The sequence below is a fragment of the Nyctibius grandis genome, chromosome 22, assembly GCF_013368605.1.
Source record: "Nyctibius grandis isolate bNycGra1 chromosome 22, bNycGra1.pri, whole genome shotgun sequence".
Taxonomy (NCBI): domain Eukaryota; kingdom Metazoa; phylum Chordata; class Aves; order Nyctibiiformes; family Nyctibiidae; genus Nyctibius; species Nyctibius grandis.
Window position 1 is genome coordinate 3,030,169 of NC_090679.1, and position 12,400 is coordinate 3,042,568.

General features: G+C 37.7%; 1 protein-coding gene across 3 annotated transcripts in view; it reads left to right on the forward strand.

The window, feature by feature from the left end:
• TENM2 (teneurin transmembrane protein 2) overlaps window positions 1-12,400 on the forward strand; it is a 523,470-nt gene that overhangs the window by 79,831 nt on the left and 431,239 nt on the right. The gene's annotated exons all lie outside the window — the stretch shown is intronic.

Consider the following 12,400-nt stretch of genomic DNA (forward strand, 5'->3'; position numbering starts at 1 on the left):
AGCTTATATAATTTATACGTATGCATTTTTTGTTGCTTTTTGCTTATGTTTATATGACTCTGCATTTCTATTATACATTTAATTCGTTAGACCTAAATAATATACTGGAAAGAGCTCTGAAATAAAAGGTTAGCATAACTTCCAGCACCCTACAAGATTCCCTGAAGAGAGCCAGCCTTTCCAGGCGAGGTCTGTGGCTACTTCTTCCTGTTGGTTGGTTTTTGTGAAAGAGAGAATGAATATTTACACTTCCCTTTATTTCATGCGGGCAGATAAGAAATGCCATTATATATGTTTATCTCCTTTACATACAGCTGTATGGCAGACGCTCAGTGTTCTGGGATATTCAGGTTTGCGATACTTTTGGAAATAAATTTGGCAGCATTTTTTCATACATCTTTTCCAGTAACAGCTGCAGCTTCTTTGCCTGTTGTGTTTTCCTTCTGTGATGGGTTGCAGTCAAGTGCAGTTATGGGAGATGGCTGCTTCCTCTTGCAAGTGTTTAAGCCAAGGAAGTTTGGCTGAGTTTTTGTTCTTTCTTCTTTCTCTTTCCTTCCCATTTTCTCCTCTCGTCTTTTTGGCAGTGTGCTGTGGGAGCAATAGCTATAGGAAAGTTGCTATAGGGGAAAAGACAGAAACTGCCATTACTGAGTATTGTATAGTTAATACTGATGTACTTTTTTTTTTTTTGACAGTAAGTGAGCATTTCACACGTTAGATCTGTCCTGCAGTTTTAGAAATATTTGTGGGTTTGGATGTACGCTCAGGATCTTTTTCATGTTCTCAGTTTTCTGTGGGTAGGACTAGATGACCCATAGTGGACACAAAACAAAAGACCTGACAGATTAGTATGTTTTGCAGGCTCCTTTCTTCACAAGGTTCCTCATTCCGTGGAAGGACAGGGAGCCAGGAGCCAGCGTGGCTGTGCTGAAGGGCTGCAGGGGTAGCCCAGCGTACCGCAGGATGCTGGTGGGGACAGGGGTTTGCTCACGCCAGAAAGCTGTGCTGAATGTCTGAGCTCAGACTGGACAATGTGAAAGCCATGACCTTCAGAAGTGTGCACAGGTTGGATGGCTGGGTGGTGGTGTCTGACATTTAGGGCAATGTCAAGGCTGAAGGAAGGCATCGCTGCAGATGGTGATTTGCAGTCCCTGATAGGGAGGATACTTCACTCAAAATGTAATATCTGATGCTTTTAGCTCTGGAAATGTGTAATTCAGCCATGTGTGTAAACGAGGATGATGACCTTCACAAAACCCTAAGCCATTAGTTAATTCAAACAAACATAAATGTTTGACCAGTCATAAATACCACAAAGGCTGAATGGGTGAAAAGAAAGGAAAGATGATTAGAAGCTTTATGTGTATATAGAAGTTCTCAGGTTTAGAATCTTAATGGTATTTAAATGATTCCTTTACATCCAGATGGAAAGATACTTCTCTCTTATGCATGATTATACAGTTATTGCAACATACCAATTTATACCTGCAGGCACAGGTCTGACAGGCAGCACCATGTTCACAGTGGTTTTCATTGCTAGAGGTCTGTTTGTTTTGCTTTTGCATTTTTTCACTTAAAATACAAATATTATGTAGAGAAGTCTTTATCAGTAACTAGAGTGTCTTAACAATGCTACAGTTTTTAATTCAAGAATTAAGAAGTCCAGTTGCATTCTTTTTGTTACTTACATAGAGAGCTAAATATATATATATGGGTTTTTTTTAAATATACCATAACCAGAAGATATGAAATCAAGCTCACCTTCTGGTTCAGATTTAATGGTTTACATCGAGGTAAAATATTCACAGGACTTAAGGGAGATTTTTGCATACCATCAGATGCAGACAGGAATTTCATACTCCCACTAAACTTGATCTATTTCCAAAATGAAGATTGCCAAGTCATGTAGGTGCTTCAGAGTATTTTACCCTGTTCCTTCCCATATTGTTCGTGTGCAGTGAGTTACCTGAATAAATCTGTGTGAATTCTCCTTTTTTCCAGAAAGATCTCTGTCAAAGGGCTGTCTCTTGTCCATTACCATTATTCCAGAGCAGCTTCTCTCTTCCTTGCATAGCATAAACAGGGAATATCTCCCCAAAACCATGGCTCCAAAGCAGTTTGGATCTATATGAGCTGCCCTTCCTCCCTGTGTAAGCTCTGCCCTTTTTTACCCAGCTCTCCAACAGGGCAGAGCCGGTGGTCCCCCTTGTTTTCTCCTCTGCACACATGCACCCAGCTCCCACTGTTTCACTAGTGGAGGCTGAACTGGACCAGTGGTTCTGCAGCTGCCCTGTTGGCAGTGGTCAATGGATCCAAGTGAGCCCTCACTCCCAGGGAGCCCCGAAGCATCACAACCCCTGACTTGCCCCTCGGGGTAGCATCTCCCCTGAGCTAGTGGATCAAACAGGCTGGATTCATCTCACAGTGGAAGAGAAGGGGACGCCGCATGTAGATCCTCACAGCAAACCTCATAGGATGGGAACTTGGAGGGCAGAGTTTTGGAATAATGAGTCTTTACTCACTGCCATTTTAAGGTGGGCAGACATTACAGTGATCGATGACTGGGAAAAGGCTGCACAGTTGCAGTGATGGTGATGAAGGCCTCTGGAAATTTAAAATAACAGACACCTTTTACCTGCATTACTCCTGAAGATTTTGGCAATGTAGATTATGTGATTAGATAATAGCTTGTAGAATTTTTTTTTCTAGTGTTTAACTTAGTGTTAAAAATGTGTCCCTGATGTCCTCTAATGTCTCTCATTTTTATCCTAGTAATTCAATTAAATAAATTGTACTTCTTAAAATAAAATTTTACATATTCACATTCCTCTGCAACTAAATTTTAATACATGTTAAATATTTTCTGACTTCACAAAACTAGCAGCCTAATGATAAGGAAATACCTTGAGAAGCCTCACAGTATTTAGGAGTCCTTACATTTTTAGCAAGCTGTTTTCACTATAATCAGTGAGCTACATTCTGCCTTTGATTTACTTTCTCTAACTACATTGATTTCTGTAGCCTAATATATATTTAATTAGTAGGGATGCGATTGCAACTCGTATTACAGAGCTTTTAAAGGACAATAAATTCCAGAGTGTGTTTTATAGATTTTTATTATTTTTTCTACTTCAAATATTTTAACCACTGAGGAAGGTATAATTTATCTTATTGTTAGGCTTCCGTGCTTTTTTTTTTATTGTAACTCAGGTTGCATTGAGTAGTGTGTTCACATCTTCCAGAATGTGTTCCAGCATAGTTCTCTATTTGTAAACTGTTATCTAATTTATAAACTAATTTGTAAGGGAAAACTTTGTCTTCCCTTGAAATTCAGGTTGATAGACAGTTCCTAAAGCTCAGCAGAACTCAGCTGACTTGCAGAATTATGGGATGGACAGCTAACGTGGCCCTTCCTTGTGGGGAAGGAGAGGAAAACTGCAGAGATACTCAAAAAATAGTTTGTCCTTTAGGTCAATGTTTGGGATGTCACCTACAAGGAGGAATTTATTCCCAAATCTAAAGAATGGCCAGAGGAAGGTGAAGCGAAGTGTTGGAGCTACACTATCCAGGACGAATGTAACCTGTGTGGATATCCAAAGTCATGCCCTAAGGGCAGCAGGGAAAGCTACTGCTTTATAGAAGGGACTCCACAGGCAGGCGTGTAATCGGAGACCATTTCGGCGTCGGCCGCGTTATTTCTTCCAGAAAGGTGGTGGATAAGTGCTTAACCTTTTTCTGTCCACTCCTGCTCTCAAATGACAGAACGCCAAGCAAGTACACAGAGGGCTGGCATGGATGCCCTTCCCGTGCCTCTCTGACACATGTTGCTGTCCACAGCTGCCAAGTGGAAGGGTGTAGGGAAGATGAGGCCAGCCTGTTCTTCAAGGTGCAACACGCACAGGTTGAAACACAAGACATTTTCACTTGATATATGATAAATTTTGTTCAATATGGTCAAACATTGGAATAAGGGCCCAGAGCAGATATGGAGTCTGCATCCTTGGAGATTCTGGGAACTTGACTGACAGGGTCCTGAGCAGCCAGGTCTTCTTGGATCTGCTTTGAGCTGAGGGGTAGGACTAGGTGACCTCCAGAGGTCTCATCCAATACAAACTATTCTATAAATCTAGAGTAGCTTTTGTACCGACCTACCTGTTGTGCTTGGTTTCAGAATGAGGTTTTAATTACCTTAGTTCTGGCTTGTAATGCTAGTCTTTAGTTTTGACTATTCATGCTGTGGTGGATTTAACAAATACTGTGAATATGGCAGGGTATAATTACAATTTTATAGAATTGTACTGAAATTTGCATTTTGTAATTCAGATGTCTTAGCAATAAGATAATGTATGCCTTAGATTGTAGATTCCCATTGTATATGAATTTTTATAGCTGCGTTGATAAATAGTGTTGAATAGACTGAGTCTTTCCCTCTTAAATCCCTAAGAAAGGATAAACCAAAAGCAAGTTAAGTGCCCCTATCTGATAGCAAGAGAGAGTTCCCAGTGGGAGGAGTGAGAAGGAGCTTTGAAAGGAGGAGGTTTGTGATTTAGCATGACTAATGCTAATTTGGATTTATGGAAAGAGATGAGGAAGTCTACACTAAGCAGAGTGGCTGCACATGGCAAATGTACTAAATCAGTTATTGCCAAGTATGGTAGAGAAAATGAAGAAAAAAGAAAAAGTGGCTTAGAAATGTCTTTTCCAGTCTCTGCTTATCAACATGAAACATCTGCTTCAGCTGCACTGGCTCCCACTGACAGTCAACATTACTGATACGGTGAAATTCCTCCTTACATGCAACACAACACCACTGCGCTTCCCTGAGCTGCATTGTAATAATTTATTATTGTACGCATGTGATGTTGCAGGTTAAAAAGTAAATGGTTCCAGTGCACTTGGATGAGCATCACATATGGAAATCAGCATTGGCACAATTAATTTTTGTTTGTTATAGTCTTAATGTTGCTAAGCTACAGAAGGAAATGGATCACGCTGAGGAAATCTACAAGTTGCTGACTGTTTGCACAGAATCTTGTTAAATGTTACACTAATTGTGTGCTATAGCTTAGCTTTTATTTAGTGTAAATAAAATGGGTACTTTTTTAATGCCACCATCTTAGTTTCAAAATATTCCTGTCTTTACTTGTTATGAGAATACTTGTACCTATAAATAGCAAAACAGCTACACTTAGATCAGCTGCTTTGTCAAAGAAGCTTCTTGGTCAGACATGTGCAGACGTGAATATGATCAACTCCCCTATAGCGTGAAAGAACAATACATTTTTATTTAAGAATTGCAGTTACTTCCATTCATATCTAAATAAAGAAGTTTCACAGATAACACAGCCCAGGTTCGTACCCACAAATAAATACAAGCTGAAATACCTCTTGTTAATAATATTGCTTCCTAAGTTGAAGTGCTTAACTTATTCCCCCCATGAATTTCCAGGGCAGCCAGGGATTATTAGAGCTCGAAATATAAACGTTAAGTGCTTATGGTTTCATAGGCTGATGAAATGGCTAACACTGTTCAAAAGAAGAAAGGTGAAATCCTGACCTCAGGATGGGATAGAAGCAATCTATGCGTTCTTCTCTGCCTATATATCTTTCCCCCCTCCTCAGAATATCTCGTGATACTTTTGTAAAACTAAAAAGGGGGGCTTTGTTTTCTTTGGATTTTTCTTCTTACGTTCACCATAGATTTAGTTTATTTGCATGACAACACAAGCCCATTTGGTGTTAAAGATTATAAATGTTTTAGGGAGGGAATAAGGACAGACCTTTGATGATGCGTTTTTACTTAATTCTCTTGTTTTGAACTGTTTATGAAAACATTACGAAATCTTACTATAGATAGCAGAATTTGTCATATGATAGTAAAAGAAGTTTAAATGCCTAATGTATAAGAGTAGTAGTAATTGCATCAATAGTGTGAAATATTTTTATTATTTATACTTCTGGAAAAAAAGCAAGATTTGAGCCTGAAAGTATAGTAGTTGTTCTGAAAACCTGTCACTATTCTCAGGTCAAAATTTACAGCTTTCTTGCACTGCAGAGACCTGTATCTTTGTATTTTTCTGTTGCTTCAGTTCACTTGGCAGTGCCTTACTTTAGAGGACAAGGAGTATTTTGAACAGTAACAGACTTTTCACCTGTATTTCCTGAATGAAACTTTAATCTGTAACGGCTCTAAGATAATGAGTAAAGACTAATGAAATAGATACGATTGTGTTAAATTTTACAAAAGTATAATTATCAGACTTTAAATTTATATGTTGTGTAAAATATATGGGTTTCATTTCAGGGCATATTAGAGGAGATACTTAGATGTTATCTCCTCTAGACGTAATTAAAATTATAGTTAATATTAAAATCATATATTGTTTCTGGGCAAGGTTCTTCATTCTAAAATGGATGCATTCTTTTTAGCAGTGGAAAGCTATTACTCAGCAAATAAGGATTTGCAGTAAACTGAGTATTGATCATATAGCAAAGAATTACAAATCAATTATTTAAACCGTTGTTATATTTTAAGTCTATGAATATAATATCTTCACAGATGATTTATTTTACGGATGCTTAGACATGCCATTCAGTATCACATGGGAGTTGGACTCAGAAATCAATTTGGGGCTCTTAAATATTAGATAGTTTTAATTTCCTAGAAGGAATAAGAACCCATATGTGCTAACAAATACGTAGGTGAAGAGTTCTTGACCCTAAGGATGCAAAAAATCGGTACATGGTTAGCGCATGAGACGACTCGGTCAGAGCCAGTAATGACCCCACTACACACACCGCATGGTTTCAATTACAGCTTTATATGGCTAGACGGCATGGTGCCAGAAACAAAAGATTGAAACAATTTAAATGATTCTCTTCTTCATGGTTCAGATACTTGAGCCTCTGGTTTCTGTTCCCTTATTAATGTTCGCTTTTATCTGTGCAGAACTCAGACTTGGAAAATAGGAATTCGCTGCTTGAATATGAAGAATGTCATCTTGTTAAAGGATGCTATAGTATGATCCAGTAATATATCAGTTAATTATTTGCTGTGCGATAGTTGCCTTCAAGGTTTATGTGCTCAAGGTCAAGAACTATTTCTGGAAATTGTCTAATTTGTCCCAGTCAAAATTAGACAAGTTCTTCTAATAGACAGTTAGCAAAATAAAGGTCGTAGTCCCCTCTTCATATAATCGCTTAGCAGTTAAATCACTTACACCTCCAGCAGTGTCATCTCTTCACCACCTCCACAACCTGAGGGAGGGAGGCAAATGCTTGTGTCAGTTTGTAGGATAGTGTAGTCTCTATTCCTGTTGGAGATGTCTCACTGTCTGGTGCTCCTCTGAGAAATAAAAAAGGTCGTTGCTTTACCATGTGGAGATCCACTGACCAAACACTTGTCGCAGGATTCCTTGCTGCTCGCTTGTCAGGCTGCCAGCTGACACCCTGCGTTCAGGTTCGCCTTGGTTCAGGTCGGCGGGGGGTGGTAGCAGGTTGCCATAGTGCTCCATTTCAGCTACTGAAGATTATTTTGATGATGACTTATGAGAAAGCCTGGAATTGTAACATCTTTGCAGGCTCTTTGCCCTAAACAACTAGCTTTTTCAAGCTTATACATCACCTACCTCCGTTGGTGTGAAGGGATACTGAGGTTGCATAGCAACTGATTTTTTGGCATTGCCGTACACTTTATAAAAGAGACTGCGTGCAGAGCCATCTGTCCTGGGATGCCCAACAAAGAGGGACATCGTGGCATTCAGGGTATGCAGACCCGTCCTAACGACTTTTTCTATAGGGATTCATCTCCATTACAGAGCCAATGGCTGAGGAATGGAAAGAGAATGAATCACTTTATCGAGCGCTATTAAATGTTTTCTAAAGCCTTTGAGCACACTTTTAAAGGAAGCAATGCTTTCTAATATCCTTGGATTTTTTCGTTTATTTTTTTTATACGGGCTGTTTAGACATAATAGATTTTCATTTGTAAAGCTTAGTAAAATGGAAGAATAATATAGTCAGGTTTCCAGTTGCAACTCAACTGAATTATTGTTGTAATAATTAAGCAAAGTAGGAATTGTAGGGTATTTAATACTTTTCGTAAAATGAGACCACCTAACGTAATTGAAGGTATGCAGATGTGAGCCGAAGGTATGCCTTGATGTGTAGGTTGCTAGATTTTGCTTTGCGTAAAGCTCATTTTCTTTGTACAGTTAGAGCAAATGAATAAAAAAAATATTGAAAAGGTAATGCCCTACTTGTCTACCTGTATTAGCATTTTACAACATTTTGCTTTATAAAATAAGCTATATTGATGCTTACTAATCCAGTGATACATATTTGCTTTTAAAAAGTTATAGTAGATTGTATTTCATCAAACTCATTTTGTCAGTCTGAGAGTTGCATCTGTTTAATTGCCACCATTAGAAAGGACTGCATCTGACATTTCTGAGTGAGCCTTTTTTGGCCAATATGCATCTCAACTCCATATGAAATGGTTCTGCTCCTGCTCCCAGAAAGTCTTTGTTCCTTAAAATACTTTCTCCCTGCCCCCCAAACAGGAGTAAAATATCATAAATGCCTGGATAAATGTGAGTTTGGGGATGCAGCCTATTGTAAATGTTAATGCTGCCAAAAATAATCCAGTCTTTTCAATATCTGATTTCCATTTTATTAACCTTGCAATAGTATGCCTTCTCTTTAATATTGCCTTTCTTTTTCTTTTTTTTTTTTTTGTAAGACCAGACCATAACCTGGCATCTAAATTTTTGCAGTCTTGATTTCTTCTGTTCTTCGGTTATCACAATTATTTTTTAGTTGCTTGAATTCAAATCATGACAATTAGTTCCTTGAGCTTATTCAGCCTGTTTCTTAAGTTGACATCTATCATTTTTAAGTACTGCAGCTTCAATTTTATCTGAATTTTCATATCTTGAAATGTGGGATCAGGATGAGAATCTGTTTCATCTTTGCTAATTTAAATTAGATCCAACTGCTTTTTTCTTGTTCTGCTATATTAAACATAAAATAAGTCATTTAACTATGTAGTTCCTTCCTTTCTGTAAAACAGTTTTGACTTCTGGAAAGGGTTGAGAGTGAAAATACGTAAGGTGAACTGACTGGCAGGTCCTTGTGGAATATGAAGTGCTTTTGGACTTCAGACTTAAAGTTTCACATCAAACTTATGTGTATATTTTTTACAGTGGCCTTCCTTTCACAGTATTTATCAGGCAAAAAAGTTCTACATAAAATACGTAATTCTTAGCTTATCTTTAACTTTGGAAAAAAAATAGAACTTTAAAAAACTTTATAAAGTAAATAATCAGTTTAATTTTTACTAGAAGTATCAAATTAAGATAAAATGGATTCATCTGTACTTCCTAAAACAAAAGAGAAGAAAATAACAGAGAAACAAGTCCCTTTGTTCTGTGTGAAAGAGAATACTTAATCACACATCAGCGGAGAATTAAAAAACATAGCAATACATGAAAGCGTTCTTTTTTTCTTCACTGAACAAATCAATTGCCAGCCATGGAAACTACAAAGTGCTGTTTAAAACTAAAAAATACATATCTTCAATTTAATAAACAGGAGCTAACACAGCTAAAATGAAGCTCCGAGAATCAACTAGCAACAGGCAATTGGGTTTTGGGTCTCATCAGCTTGAAATACATATCAAAAAACTTTCTTGCAAAAGCAAATTTGAAAGAGTAATTCTACATGCATGATTTTCTGAGACGGACTCATCGCCAAAGCTTCTGTATAAATGTCAAATGGACACTCTCTCCAGTTTAATTCATTTCATAGCTGAAATTGGGCCAAACATGGAGGTCTTAAACCACCTAATAATATTCCTCGTAATGTTCCTCATAATACTGTTATGCTTTTGTAAAAAAGGTAGGAATAATATTCAGTATTCACTAGGAAGTAGAATTTGTCTATCACTAGATATACTGACGAGTGTAGAAAGGGGATAAAGGGAAGAAATTATTACCAAGTGGGTGAGAAGGGCGCAAGATAATTACCTCCTTATCCTCTTATACTGACCTACAAGAGAGCAATATGTTGCAGAAATATAAGGGGTACAAGCTTATCTTGCAACTGGAGGTCTCTGAGAAATTGCAACATTTATGCTGTGTAGTCATACACTTCTCTCTTTTTTGGGGTAGGATGACCTTAAACGTGATATTCAAGGGAATAATCATTGAAATTAATTCTATACTGCAGATACGTTAATTCAAGTCCACTTTTGTGAAACCACTATCAGCCCACACAAGCAGGGAGTTGGTCTGCAATTTGTGGACGTGAAAATTAGAGTATTGAAAAAATCTGGAATTTGTCCTTATTTCTATACCTTACTGATTAGATTGGGAGTAAGTTCAGTCTCATTTTTCTGCTGGTTTTATTCAAATGTAGAGAACCTCTTTCAATAATAAGTTGCCCTGTAATGTCTGAGATGTACATAAAAAAGAATTCGGGATTCTGCAAATTTTTCCCAAAACACAAGAAATAGAGAAATGCACATTTTATTAACTTCCTCCTTTTTTTTGTTGCTTTGTGTGGCTTAAATGCTTATCTCTAACATGGTACTGGTATTTTTAGCAGCATAGTAAGGGGATTTTTACTCACTATCATACTACACACAGTTCATCAGACTGTAATGGATGGGAATAGATCAGATCTAGCCGCATGACTAAAATTTTGTGCCAAGTTAGCGTATCTGAGATGGCAGTTTAATTGTCCTGAACCACTTTAATACCTGAAGATAGTAGTTTATTAAAAGAAAAAAAGTATGGCAAAATGGAGCTTTATGTGGTGTTCACAGGCTGGGTGACTAATGGGGATTCACCTTTCTGACTATTTCAATCTGTTTCTCTTCACTGAGCAACACCCATCAGCTTTCCAAGGTGTGTTTTTGTGGTCTTCTGTCAATAGTGTTTATAGCAAAAAAAAATTTTATTGTATGATTTAGTTTCAAGTATTTATTTTAAGCCAGCAAGTGGGCTGGTTTTGACTTCCAGTAGTCAGGGCTGGTAGCAATTGATGAAAAAAAAAAAAAAGATTAGATTACTGCTTAATGATGACATATTCAAAAGCCCTGGAGTGACTGAGGAAGATAAGTCCCATGGAAAATCAATGAAACTTAGGCTCCAAAGACAGTTAGGTGAGTAGAAAATGTTGCTCTAATGACCTAAATGGTCATTCTCTCTCATGCTCTCTCAGTTGTAATATACAAGAGAGAATGGGTCTGTGTAAAAATATCTGGCATCTCTGAACATTTTTAGGCTGTTAAAAATCTGAGTGCTAGATCTTTATCTAATTACTATCTCTTGTCCTTACCTAACTTAAGCAGCAATGGGCTAAGGCATTTTTAATGTAGCAACTGGGGGGAGGAGGAAAAAAAAACCTAAAACAAAACAAAAAATGCCCCTTTAAAGGAAGTAGTGGTTCTTCAGATAGCAAAGAAAAAATAGGTATTTTATACCATACACATTGTTAGCTAGTTTTATTCTTTAAGTTCTTGGTTTTATTATCCCTAAAAGATTGCTGTTTAGTACTGATGCTCACTTCATACGTGCATTTGATGTTTGTTCACATCATACAAAGAGGACAGAATTTTCTCTTACAACTTGCCAGGCATCACAGATTTCCAGTTTCTAGGTGGTGGTTTTCAGTTCAATCCCCTTAATCATTTATGTGGTTATTAGTTTGCTATTCTGTGAACCCTTTTGGGAATCCATTGTTCTCCTTTCTGGCCTCTTAACATATCAAGAATATGTGTTTGTCGCTACTGGTCCAATGGCACAGCATTCAGATAACGAGAAGGAGGAGGAAGGAGCTAGATTTCAATCCTGGTAATGTTTTTCAAGAGAGAAATGGTCAGTCACGTGTACAATGCTGGACAGCAATACAACAGTTATGTCACCTTGATATTTGTCTCTGTCTCATGGGGTGTTCCTTGAGCCATACTCCTGTGTTACAGAAGCTGAACAAATAATGGCTTAGAGCCTTATTTTCTGCCCTCTTATCAGGTGGTATAGCACAGAAACTGTTCGTAGTCTTCCATGTTCCACCAATTTCTGCCTTTTTCTTGTTTTATAAAGATCATATATTTTTGTACCATGTTGAGTTCCTATCATAACTAGTGGATAATTGAGAGTACATCAACCAGTGACTTACCTGACACATGGCTGTGAAAAATCTGACACATGTAGGAGAAAATTAGCATCAGAGATGTGGGAGCAAGAGCCATCCCTTTTAAAGGTACGTAATCCTTTTTGTAGCAATTAATGTGACTCAATGACAGAGTGACATATCATTCAGCTGAAGCTCTAACTTCAGGCTGGAGAAGAGTCACAGATCTGGTCACTATTCATGTAACAGAGATGCGATCTATAGC